Below are 14299 nucleotides of genomic sequence, written 5' to 3'. Positions count from 1 at the left end.
GTCGTTTTAATTCACTAACTTCCTTCTTTAGATTGCTAACTTCATTTTTTAAATTACTAGTGGAATTTTCTGCTTCTACTTTTTTATGCTTATTTTTATTTAATATAGTTGTGAGATCATAAGTATTATGTTGAATTTTAGGAGTTATATCCTCTTTTACTATCTGGGTTTCTTCAAAACTTTTAATGAGTTTTTAAAGGAGTTTAGCTTTAGTGTCTTGGTCATCTATAGAATTTACTACTTCTAAAAGCGTACTTTGATCTTTAGTTAACATATTTGTAGAATAATCAGATGAACTAGTTGTTGTACCTAATTCATCAATTTGATTTCCACTTTCTATAACCTCAGATGCCGAAGATTCAGAATCAAGATATAATTCGTGGATTTTATTTAACACTTCTTCATCTAAATGTAATTCATTTAACTTTTTATTAAATTTACAAAATTTTGAAGTATGTCCCTTTTACCACAATTATAACAAGTTAAATCTTTATAAGAGGTTTTATTGGAATTTTTAGCTTGTTGCTTTCTTTTAGACTTCCTATGGGGTTTATATTTTTCTTTAGAATAAAATTTATCTTGACTAGGTGTAGACCTGTATTGTCTTTTATGATATTTATTTTTATACTGTTTTTTAGATTTATGTGTTCGCAAGCATTGTCCATCACATTTTTGTGGAGATTTTAAACTATAATCAAATTGTTTACAAAATGATCCTAATTCTTTTTTAGTTTTCTGCATTTCATATTTTATTGTTCTTTGAAGTTTTAAATCATGACAAATCTGCAAACCTTCTTTTTGAATTATACTAATTAATTGACCATAAGTTAATTTATTGTATGGTATAGGTTGACCATATTGTTGTTTAATATTGTTCCTAACTTTTTCTCCTAAGAAATAAGGGAGTCCAGCCAAAAACTTTTCTTTCCAAAAGCTTTGATTAGAGTCTTCCCTTAACATTAACCTAGTTAGAAAAGTAGTTTTATATTCTTGAAAATCACCTAAGTGTTTACATTTTAAATTACTAAGTAATTCTGCATTTTTATCTTTTAAGTGAGATGGGTCTCCAATAAAATGAAGTGAAATAGTGAGAATTAAAGATGACACAGCATCCTGAATTACTTCACCATTTTCATCATATATAGGTTCACCTTCATCATTGACTTGAATTGAATTTAAAATTTCTAGATGTTGTTGTTCAGTGAGATGATAGTCCCACCAACCTTTAAGTTGTCTAGTAAATCCAACAATGAGGATTTCTGCAATAGCTTTATCAGAAATAATTGACTGCGTTTTATAAGCATTTGCAGCCATGGTCATTTGTTGCAAAATACTTAATATATTATATTCACTTAAACCATCTATGTTCCATTCATAGATTGTTGAAGCATTATATTTAAATTGAGATATAGTGTTAGGTTTATCAATAATGCCTAAGTCTGGTGCCCTATTTACTATTTCTCGATGATGATTTATAGGATTTAACTCAAATTGTTTAGCATTTTCTAAGTCAGGTTCGCTGTCATCAGAGTTGGTGTTTTCTTCTATAGTGTTTATATTTCTAGAGGCTTCAGTAGTGTCAGGAGCTACATATTGATTAGTTGCTGAATGAACCTCAAGTTTACTCAATTGATCTTTTAATTTATTTACAAATTCTTGTTTACTTGATTGAGAAATTTGATAAGGTTTAAACATGTGAGTTTTTACAGTTTCTTTTCCTTTTATGGTTTCTGATACTAAAGGTTTATCTTCTAGCATATGTTCTATTTGTTTTAATTGTGAGTTTAAACAAATTAAACTTGCATTACTAAAGTTATTTTGTTCAATTATCTTACTATTTGTATCATTATCTCGAGCGACTTTATATGGTGCACATATAATCTCATGATCTTGATGTTTTAATTTACTAATTGTTTTAGGAGGAAAATCATTTTTTATTGTTTGTTCATTTACTATCCATTCTGGTCTTTTATCGCGAATAGTGATTGGATTTAAACTTTTATCAGATTGTTTCTCCTTAATGAGGTTATACCAATCAAAAAATTTAATTTCAGTTGAGTTATTTAATTTATAATCTAAATATTCATATTTTAATTCGCCGAAAGTATAAGTTTTTAATATCTTTTTTATTTTTATTAAATTCCTAGTTTTAGTTATTTCTTTTATTAAACCTTTTTCAATATCGTCTTTACTAAGGACATTTAATTCTCTGTTGATATCACTAACATTTTCAGTTATAGCTGAAGCTGTTTCTGGAGATGTATATACTAAGTTGGACTGTTGATTAACATAATTATCTACAGGATTATAAACTGCCTGTTGGATAGAATGACTATAATCAACTCCTTTCATTTTATTTGGAATATCCGAAGTAGAATATCTGGGTTTTACTAAGGTTTGAATAATGGGTTTATTTTCAGGTTCTTTATACTTAGCATAGATTACAGAAGGAATAGAGGAACTAGGTTTATCATTGTCATCTGTTGTAACAGACGAAGATGACCCTGTATACCTCATACTTTGACTACGATTAAATTTTAATGTTACTTTACCATCTTCAAATTGTTCAATTTTTTGTAAATTGACATTTGGTTTTACTGGGTCTGGAATAGGAGGAGGTACAACCCCTTCCAATATCCATTCATCTGGAAGAGTAATATCTTTCCATTGAATAGTTTTAGGGATTACAGTGTTTGTTTTAGTCAAATCAGTCTGTAGAAATCTCGTTTCTCCAATTTTAGGTTGTAATTTATATTTAGTTCCAAAGGCTGAATTCATAGCTTTATAATGAATTTTATAAATTAAAGCGATAGGAATAGATCCTTGCTTCATTTTATAATTATGAGTTTTAATTTCTAAAATAATACTTTCTAATATATTTAAATCATTTAATGAGACAGTCATATCTGGATAGACCTCAAAAGAGATCGGTCCTTCACTTAGACTTGTCTTAACAGATCCAAGTAAAGAATCTTGAAAGTTTAAGAATCTAGCATCTCTTACTACTGCAAGAATACTAGTATTTAATCCTTCTCTGGTTAAAGGTTTTATTCCTACTTGAATTAATCCTATATGAATATATTTATATTTTTTACTTTTATGATGTTGCAAAGTTTTAGAAGACAAAAGAGTTATCCGTTCAAAAGGTTTACTTAATTGAAAATCTCTTTCTTCGGTTTTAATTACATAATTTGTTTGAAATAGATTAAATTTAGAAACTTTATAAATTTGTTCTTTATCAACTTTAGGAATTTCCCATTCATCAATTGCTTTACTAAAATCTTGCAAAATTAATTCATTTCTATATATGACTCTTTTAATTTCTGAGTTATCGGAGTCTTCAGATCTATTACTAGATGAGGAGATTGTGATGGCTCCTCGGACAGTCGAGGTTGGAGAGGGTTCAGCACCTAAAGACGACATTGAAGACGTTGCCCCACATAGGCGACGGGACACTTAGATTTTTTTTGACTTTTGTTTTATCTGGAATTTTGGCTTTGGATTTATCTTTTGGCTTTGGATGTATGTTTTTTTTTTTTTTTGGGCTCAGACTTTTATTTTACTTATTTTTTTGAACTTTATGGACTCTTTTGCTTGACTTTATTGGAATGACATTACAGTTTTGGCCTTTGGGCTTTCCAAGCATTTCCCAATTTATTTATTCAAGCTCTAACTTTTGCCTAAGCCGCCCTTTCGGGTTTTCAGCTTAGCGAGCTACCCATTTTTGCCTAAACCGCCCTTTCGGGTTTTCAGCTTAGCGGGCCCCGACTTTTGCCCAAGTCGCCCTTTTCGGGTTTTCAACTTAGTGGGTTTTTCTCTTTTCTTTTGCACTTTTTTCTTTTCTTTCCTCTTTTTTTTTTTTTTTTTGGCAAAGAAGAATGAATTATGAAATGATTTTTTTCATTCATGTTTAGACCGCGCCCAAAGAGGGTTGCCTACATATCTCCGATACATAATTTCTTTTTTCCGAGGAGAATCAGGTCTAATGTAGCTCTTTTTTACATCATGCAATGATTATAATTACACATAATATCTCTTTAACTGATCTAAATTACATGGATTCGTGAACTCCAAACCATCTAAATCAGTCAAAATGACGGCTCCGCCGGACAGTATTCTTCTTAGAATGTAGGGCCCAGCCCAATGAGGGCGGAACTTCCCACGTGGGTTTATGACTGGTTGTCTAATTTCCTTCAAGACCAAACAACCTTCTTCCAATTTTCGGTCTTTGACCTTCTTATTAAAATGCCGAGCCATTCTCCTCTGGTAAACCTACGTTCGGTGGATCGCTTGTAATCTTTTCTCATCAATACCCAGGAGTTGGAGGTGGTAATTCTGGACCCAATCTGCTTCGCTGATTTGGCTTTCCCAGATGATTCTTGCCGACCGAACTTCCAGTTCAACAGGCAGTACTGCCTCCATATCATATACCAAGGAATACGGAGTTGCTCTGGTGGGCGTTCTGATTGAAGTCCTATATCCCCATAGGGCATTCGGTAACTGTTCATGCCAAACTTTGTGCTTTTTAACTGTCTTCTGCAAAATGACTTTTATAGCCTTATTTGCAGCCTCTACAGCCCCATTTGTTTGTGGACGATAGGGTGAGGACTTATGATGTTGGATTTTCTTTTCTTTCAACAAATCCGAAAATTCACTCTGAAAGTGGGACCCATTATCAGTGATGATCTCGAATGGCGTTCCGTATCGATAAAGGATGTTAGTACGAACGAACTGTGCCGCCTTCTTGGCATTCAAAACCGAATAAGAGGCTGCCTCAATCCACTTAGTGAAATAATCCACAGCAACGAGGATGAATTGATGACCATTGGAAGCCTTTGGGTGGATCTTTCCGATCACATCTATGCCCCAAGTTGCGAAGGGCCAGGGTGAAGCAATGGGATTCAAATTGACCGGAGGCTGTTTTTGCAGCTTAGCAAAAATTTGACACTCATGGCACTTCTGCGCGTGCCTCACTCAATCTGCATTCATAGTTGACCAGTAATAACCCAGGTTCATGATTTTTCGAGCCAGAGCTGTCCCGTGCATGTGTGGACCTGACTCCCCGTTGTGTAAGGAATCCATAATGGTTTGAGCTTCCCCTTCGTCTACGCATCTTAGGTGCAAACCGTTCCAACTTCTTTTATATAGAACTCCCCCAGTAAGGAAATATCCGGATGCTAACTGTCTCAATGTCCGTTGATCAATCTTCGAGGATCCATCCGGGTAAGCCTCGCTCTGAAGGTAATTCTGTATGTCCCAAAACCAGGGCTTGTCATCGACCAAATTCATGATGTGGGCCGGCTGTTTCTGTAGTCGAACTGTCAAAGGTTGAATGATTTGGTTCCCCTCTACATTGACCATGGAAGCTAAAGTAGCAAGGGCATCAGCAAACTGGTTCTTGGCTCGGGGCAAATAATGGAAAGACAGATCCTCAAATTGTTGAGCCAATTCGTCCAAGCGTTGTAGGTAAGGAACCAAACGTTCTTCCTTAATTTCCACTTCCTTAGAGCTTAAGAGACTATTAAATTGGAATCCCCGAAAACCCTAAGGACTTTTATCTCTTTTTCCAGGGCCGCTTCTAACCCCTTAATGCAAGCTTCATACTCGGCTTCATTGTTGGTGCAGTCGAAATCTAACTTGACTGCGATTGGGACGTATTCTCCACAAGGAGTTTTGAACACGACTCCAATTCCATTTCCGTGATAATTCGAAGCTCCATCAAAATACATCTCCCAAACGTCATTTTCCACGTTCAAGAGATCTTCGTCGGGAAACTCCACTTCTTTCATTTCGTCTTCCACGGGCAGTTCCGCTAATTGGTCAGCCAAGGCTCCTCCTTTTACTGCCTTCCATTGTACAAATTTCAAGTCATAGGCTGCGAGCACTGACACCCACTTAGCCATCTTACTGTCAAGAACCGGCCTCTCCATAAGGAATTTCAAGGGTTTCAATTCAGAGACAACATATGTGGTATAGGATGAAAGGTAGTGCTGCAGCTTTGTACAAGCCCAAACTAGAGCCAGACATAACTTCTCTATCTTATTATACTTCAGCTCATAGTCTAGCATCCTTTTGCTGAGGTAGTACACGACATTTTCTACCCTGGTGTCTTCTGCTTGTTGAGCTAGCATTGCACCCATCGCTTCTTCTGTCACTGATAGGTACAATAGCAAAGGTTTTCCTGGCCTTGGTGGTTGTAAGACTGGCGGAGATAATAGATACTGTTTGACCTGATCAAAGGCTTTCTGACAATCTTCGTTCCATTTGACGGATACCCCTTTCCTGACCAATTTGAAGATCGGACCACAAGTATTGGCCAATTGATTGATGAACCGGCTGATGTACTTTAGCCTTCCCAGGAAACCCCGAACTTCTTTTTCCGTCTTCGGTGCTGGCATTTCCAAAATGGCTTTGGCTTTTGAAGGGTCAATCTCTATGCCTTTCCGGCTGACCATATGCCCCAGAAACACTCCGGATGTAGCTCCAAACAGACATTTTGCCGGGTTGAGCTTTAAATTGTACTTTCGAAGCATAAGGAAGAACTTCTCAAGTGCCGTGGTATGTTCTTCAGCTGTTTTCGATTTAACAACCATGTCGTCAACATACACCTCAACTTCTTTATGAATCATGTCGTGGAAGATAGTTGTTGCCATTCTTTGATAAGTTGCCCCGACATTTTTAAGCCCAAAAGGCATGACCCTATAATAGTAGGTTCCCCACTCTATGATGAATGCCGTCTTCTCTTTGTCTGGCAAATGCATCATTATCTGATTGTACCCGACAGCGAGATCGGTCAAGGAGACCATCTCATGTCCAGCCATTTGGTCAACCAACAAGTCAATATGAGGCAAAGGAAAATCGTCCTTTGGACATGCTTTATTCAGATCCCGGTAGTCGAAACACATTCGCACCTTTCCATCCTTCTTAGGAACTGGCACTATGTTTGCTAACCATGTTGGGTAGGCTATAGGCTCTATGAACTTGTTTTCGAATTGCTTAGTTACTTCCTCCTTGTTGGACCATTCTGTTTTTAGCCTCCTTAGCTTCTGTTTTATTGGCTTAGCCTCGGGGTACACTGGAATCTTGTGTGCTGCTATTGCTCGGCCACTACCCGTGATGTCACTAGCCTTCCACATGAAGCAATCGGCAAACCTCTTCAAGCATTCCATGATCTATTCCCTGTTCACACAATCAGATGCAATGTATGCATGTTCATTTTCTTCTTTGCCAATGATTATTTTCTCTTTTTCATTTTTATTTCATTTATTTCTTTTTCATTATTTTTCTTGGGATATGCTTGGAAAGATTGACATGCAGGGTAGCCAATGATCTGTAAGCTTTTATTGATACGGACGGAATCGTCCTCAAAAATTACATCAAATTTAAAATCCGGATTTTCCAAATCCGATACTGAAGACTCAGAACTGGACTCTGATTCGATTTCAGACTCAGGGTCAGACTCAGACTTAGTACAAGACTTGGCATCGGGTCTAGACTCTAGGCTTGGCTCGGGAAGGGTTTTGTCAGCAGCGCGCTCCTCCTCGGTATAACAGTTGGTGAGAGGCCCTTTATTCGGCTTGATCAGGCTCAGCAAGTCTTGGTTCCCATCATTACTAGTAATAACTGCAACCTCGTCAAAGAGACTGGGCTGCATGTGATTTTCTCTCTCCAGCTCGGTTATTGCCCCTGGCTTGTTATCCCAGGCATCAGCAAATATTTCCAGCCCGGGCAGCACTTTCTTAGCTGTCGGGAAGTAGAACGGTTCTTAGAAGCCACAATAAGGAATTGTTTCTCCCGGTTTGCAGAAATGACCATTCAAAGTCAAAAGGTAAGGCCGCATCTGTATACTCTTCTTCTTTCTTCTCCTGGTTCTTTCAGCAAGGTCTTCATCAGTGGGCTCATAACCTAGCCCAAAGGTCCCTTTGTTCACCGAACACTCCCAAGCTTGCCGTGTGGGGTATGTCTTTCCGGACCTGGCCATAACCATTCCCGGCAGGTAGGACATCTTCAGCATTAAAGGGACCATGCAGTTTATTTGGGTCGTCCCGAAATCAAAGAGAATTCAAGAGTTTGCAGTTTTTCCTTCTATGCACTATACTGTGTCATATTGAAATCCCGAGAGGGGCAGGTTGGCATTCTCAAGGCTGACCTCAAAGAGAGGTTGGCCCTTTGTCTTCTTCAGGTGGCTATAGTCATCCCCTTGAATAGTGATAACTTTGTCCTCGTAAGGAAACTTGACCTTTTGATGCAGAGAAGAGGGCATTGCCTTAGTATGATGTATCCATGGTCGCCCCAGGAGTAAGTTGAAACTGGTAGGCACATCAATTACTTGGAACGGGACCTCCATCATAGCTGGCCCAATTGCTAATTTCAATGTAGCAACCCCCAACACTTCCTTGCGGGTGCTGTCATAAGCTTTGACTATCTGGTCCGATGGACTGAAATCTGCTTCCTCCAACCCCAGACAGCTAGCTACCCTTAGTGGGCAGACATTCAACGCTGACCCATTGTCAATGAGAACCATGGGCACAGTCTTTTCTCTAGTCTGAACAGTAACGTAGAGTGCAACATTGTGACTGCTTCCTTCCTTGGGCAAGTCATCGTCGGAAAACCCGATGCTTTGCATCTTGGATGGTTGGGTAAGGGTGGATACCAGCACTTCAGGGCTAACCTCCACCGATGTTTGTAGCTGACTCAAGGCCTTGCAAAAAGCTTGGCGATGAGGGAAAGATGATGCCAGAAGTTCCCAGATCGATACCCTAGCCTGGGTCTTTTTTAACTGCGAGAGTACCGGGTCTTCCTTTGGCTCAGCTGCCCTTTGGTAGGGGTTATTTTGGACTTTGTCCAGAACTATTGGTTCATACTGTCTCCCACTCTTGGTTATTGCGTTGACCTCTTCAGATAAGTCATTCAGGTCCAGGACACAGATGTCATTCATTTCTAAGAATAGTTCGAAAGGATCGATCAACTCCTGGTCAGCAACGATAGCATTTATCCCGTGGTTTGGTAAAGGATTAGTGCTAATATTTGGCTTGCTCTTTGGAATGATTGAACCGTTATCCACTAGGTCTTGGATGCGGTTCTTAAGCGTGCAGCATGCTTCAGTCTTGTGCCCGTTCCCCTGATGGTATTCACAGTATTCATCAGCCCTATAGTTCCTCGGCAATGGGTTGGGTGGTGGCCTTGCTTCCAAAGGCTTAATGTAATTTGCCTTGACAGCCTCTCGGAATACAAAAAGGATTGGCATCCCAAGATCAGTGTAAGTCCTCCTCGACTGGCTACCATTTCTCATATTCCCCACACGTAAAGGATTCGTGGGGGTGATACTTGCCACTTCGTGAATTTTGCTAGCTTGGCTAGGCTTCTTATACTTTGAGGTACCCGAGTCTTCTTTCAGTTGACCCATTTGGATTAAATCTTCTACCTTGGTCGCAGTAGCAATGAGCGACTGAAACGTTGGTAGGTATTGAGTTTGCAGTTGTTGTTGGTAGACAGGCAGCAGATTTTTGATGATTATGTCTATCTGTTCTTGTTCTGAAGGCCGATTGATCATTTGGGCGGCCTTGGCCCTCCACCTCGTAAGGAAAGAGGAAAAGGGTTCGTTGTTCTTTTGTTTGGTGGTTTCCAGCTCTCTCCGAGTAACATCCACTTCTATATTATAGTGGTACTGCGTGTTAAACGCATTGCACATGTCTTCCCAGGTCTTCATTTTAGTCCGATCCAGGCTGACAAACCATCTCAAAGCAGCACCAGTCAGAGATTGTTGAAACAACTGAGCAAGGAGCTCGCTGTTCAAGCCAAACGGGTTGAGGGCACCCACATACATTTTCAGGTGCGTTTTGGGACAAGTGGTTCCATCAAACTTGTCCATGTTAGGCATCTTGAACTTTGTCGGCAATCTTGCTTCAGGGAACAAGGACAAGAAGTCCATGTCCACCACTTCCTTACGTGTTTTAAGGGCAGTGATTGACCTTTCCAAGAGTTCCAGTTTTTCTCTCATTTTTTGAGCTTCCAGCTCAGCAGCAGTTCTGGAGGGCATATCATCCAGGTTAAGGGCAGGGTTTGAGGACGTCGGTCCAGCAGTAGTCCCTGATTGGAGGTAGCAGGATCCCTTCCCCTAGCGGAAGCCCCATTTCCATTACCACTACCTAGTTCAGCTATTAGGGCAGTTCTCTGGGCAGCTAATGCCTCATTCATTCTAGCCTCCATTCTGGCTTCCAGTTGTTCCATGAGATTTTGGATGTCAGCAAGTGATGCCATTGGTGCAGTTGAAGTTGGTGAAGTTGGTGAAGCTGGTGAGGTTGGTGATAGCACTATAGGTGTGATTGGAACTTGGGTAGGCACTCGAACAGTGGGTGTGAACCCCTCCCCCAAAAATAGGCATATAATGAATATGACTAAGGGCAGAAATGCACGTGAATGTGTGAGTCGCCACCTTGTTTAATTATTTTAGGGTAAACTAGGAAAAACCCTATGTTGACTCCAATTTTAATTAACCTACTTACTAGATTAATTATCCCAATGTTTAAGGCATAGTTTGCGAACCCGAGGTGGATCCCGAGACCATGTCATGTTGATGAACTAACCAATGAATGAATGCTTTGCAAGGTAGATGATGTAATTGGACCAATGAAATGTTTAAATGATTTCGACTTGCCGCTCGGGGTTAAATCCCAAACGTGCCTACGTACTTCCGTTTGAATGGAAGATCAAAGTCGACGTAGTTCGATAGGCCTTTTTAAAAGGGCTTTGAATGGGTATGCTTAATGCATGAGTGTGTGTATGCTTTGTGCATTTTGTTTAGGCATTTTGCCAAAGAATTGATTGATTTGATTAGGCATTTGTTGCCAAAAGTGTTGATTTAAGGCTTTTAGCCAAAAAGATTGATTTGGGCAATTTGTTGCCAAAAATTGATGTGATTTAGGCGATTGTCGCCAAAATTGATTAATTTAAGGCTTTTAGCCAAAATGGGTTGATTTAGGCAATTTGTTTGCCAAAAAGTGTTGATTGGGCGATTGTCGCCAAAATGATTGATTTAAGGCTTTTAGCCAAAAGATTGATTAATTCAAGGCATTTTGCCAAAAATTGATGTGTAATTTAGGCAATTTGTTGCCAAAATGTGATTGATTAAGCTATAGGCAATTTGTTGCCAAAAAACGTGATTGATTAAGGCTTTTAGCCACAATTATTGATTAATTGGACTTTTAGCCGAACTTGTTCGAAATAAAGGCAATTACACCGTAGTTATTAATTAACTAGGCTTTTTAGCCAGTATGTTCGGATTTAGGCTTTAACACCACGATTATTAATTAACCGGGCATTTAAGCTTAATCATATTTAATTGAGGCAGTTTATTTGCCAAATTGATGACGTTAATGCATTTCTGCAGCAGTTTAATTCAGAATTGGAGTAGAAGAGAAATATGCACAAAATGCTGAAATTAAGTAGACAGGGTTTCGTTATTACCTGAGTCAATCGTCGGCCGCTTCTTAGCTTCAGCTTGAAAATTCCAGATTAAGCTCCTCATTTGGGGGAATATTAATTAAAATTAATTCAATTAAGTGACCAAGTATCACAACAGCAGAATAATAAAAGCCTACACTAAATGCAGAAAAGCAGTAAAAGAACCGCAAGGAGCGTAGGGGAGAAGAGAGCGTCCGTCAACCCAGACTGAGTGCCTAAAAAAGATGAACCGAGCTGTATTTATAGGGAAAACCCGGGCAGGAGGGCGGCGAATGCCGCCGCCGTGGCTTGTCCACTTTCTAGTTTTTCGTTCCGAAGGCTTTTTCGGGAGTTCTGTACCTCCAAAAAATATTCCGGGACCAGTTCTGCGATCCTCGTAATTTTCCGGACGTTTCAAGTACCATATTGGCATACTTTCGATGAAATTTTCCGAATGGCCTCCGGTCCGACCGGACTGTTTGCAGTCTGGAAAAATAGGCTTTTTGAGCCTCAAAATTTGAGTATTCACAGTTGCCCCCCACCGGCAACCATAAAAATGATTTATGGGAGTCGGTGGTTGTCTGAAAAATAAATTTTGAAGGCGAAAATTGGACGCATCCAAAAGACCCGCCTTTTGGCTATTTTCTTACAAATAGCTGAAGTTTCACTTTTATATTCATTCTTAACTTTCAAACTCAAAGATTTCTCTCAAATCCTCTCATTTTCCTCAATGACTTCTTCGAGTCACAGCAGCGACGAGGATTTTCTGGAGTCTTTGGGAATTTCCCTAGACACCGATCTTACAGCGGACGCAGACACCCACGCTTCCGTGACTGGTATCTACGCCCAGGTAAGTTTACTTTTCTTTTTTATCATTTTTTTTGCATTTTACTGTTTTATTAGTATGCATGCTAGGGTAGAACTAAGATATTATCCTTAGTAAGGAACCGAGGAATAACTCTTAGATTGCTTTACCTTTTAGGACCCCCATATTAAATTGGATGTGGGTGAGACATCTGTGGCCGAAATTCCGGTCGAGATATTCGACCACAACAACCCAGTCGGAGCGATTATTAGTCCTTCCCATCTGGGCTTCCTGAGGCATTTTGACGTGGGTCGGAGCAGCCATAAAGAATTACTGGGTGCTTTGACCGAGAGGTGGTGGGACACCACCAATACGTTCCACTTTTCTTGGGGCGAGTTGACAATGACCCCCACAGACTTTTCTGTGATCTCCGGGATCCCTTTTGGCATTCGGCCGGTCGAGCTGTATAATGACTAGAGGACTGAGGTTTCTCCTGATCGGATGGTTGAGCTGATAGGGATCGACCTGCCCCGGATTGTCGGGCCAAGCTCTACTACTCCCGTTTTGAGCGTTTCCAGACGCTGGCTATCCCTCCAGGCCCCCGACATTTATGCTAGATACAGGCAGGGCGAGCTGACGGCTACTCAGGTGGCCAGATTCACTTTGTTGCTGCTGTTTGCTTCGACCTTCTGGTCCAACAGGAAAGAGAAGTTTAATCCTTCCATCTTGAAGAGTTTGGAAAATCTGGCCCATCTTGAGGAGTACGACTGGGCCGGCGCTATTCTGAGCCGCATGTATGATGACATGTGTGATCTGAGTCGGGACCACTGTAAGCTCAGCGGGACCTACTACTTTTGGGAGGTAATGTAAAGAACATTCTCCCTTTCTGTGCTTTTCTATTTATTATTCTTGATTTTTTTTTCTCATTGATTCTTGTTTCTTCTTTTTTTTTTTTTTCTTTTTGCAGACTTGGGCATTCGAGTATTTCCCGTATACTCGCCCAGAGCTCATTCGTGCTGATCTTGGGCTGGGACTGGTGCCTTCAGCTTGGAGATGGTACCGATCAAACCTTCATACCGTTAGGCGCAAAAAATCGCTGAGGGATCTAAGGGCCTTTTTTGATACTTGCACTCTGGAGCAGGTAAGTGCTTAGTAATTCTTGAATATGTGAAATAAAAAGGATTTATTAACACATTTGCATCTTTCATAGGTTGAGGTGGGGCCGATGACTGCCCGTCTACAGAGTTGGATTCAGGCCGACCCCCATTTCCAGCGGTCGGATGCCTTGTCTCGGTGGAGGGTGGTCCTGTCGCACCCCATCCTGAGACGATATTACTTGGGCGAGAGAGTAGACCTTCAGATAAGAGGCTGCCGTTCTGTCCCTTACTCCCCTCCCGAGGACATGCGAGCGGGCAGGCAGATGACGCTTACCGATGCCCATACTGAGGGTGTTCCACATGTGGAGTTCATCCTGGGGGGAGATTATGATGAGTTCTGCAGAATCTTTTTGATGCAGCCCATTAGATCTCGGCTTGATAGTTTTCAGAGATTGGCACCTTCCCAGCCCCTTGAAGCCACTTCTTCTCGGGCTTCGGGTCCCTCGACTAGGACTCCCAGGAGGAGGCCTTCGACCGATCCTTCTTCTTCCACTCCGATTGAGGGTCCATCTCGGGCTGAGCCTAGCTGCTCGTCAGGTCCGTCTAGGGCTCCCCGGGCCATCTCAGAGGCTACCAGGCCGCTTCATCCAGGCCTGGCCAACCTACGTCTTCCATACAGCAATCCTACTATACACCTGACGGCACTCTAGCTTTTCGGGAGGTCTCCCTGGAGAATGTAGATCGCTTGGATCTTCCTCCCGAGGACATTAATGAGGTAATGACTGATAAATCTCTCATAAAAAGGATTCATAAGAGACTTGATATTAACTTGTGTTTTTTGTATGATTTCCAGGTTCCTAACGGCTTGGTCAGTCAGATGATGGAGCTGATGCTCGGGATGCAGCAAGAACTTTCTGCGTCCTGGACTCTGAGGGCCTTTGATGATCAGAGGAGG

The sequence above is a fragment of the Jatropha curcas genome, chromosome 10, assembly GCF_041381405.1.
Source record: "Jatropha curcas cultivar XTBG-Jc1 chromosome 10, XTBG_Jcur_1.0, whole genome shotgun sequence".
Classification (NCBI taxonomy): Eukaryota; Viridiplantae; Streptophyta; class Magnoliopsida; order Malpighiales; family Euphorbiaceae; genus Jatropha; species Jatropha curcas.
Note: the sequence above shows the minus strand (reverse complement) of the source record.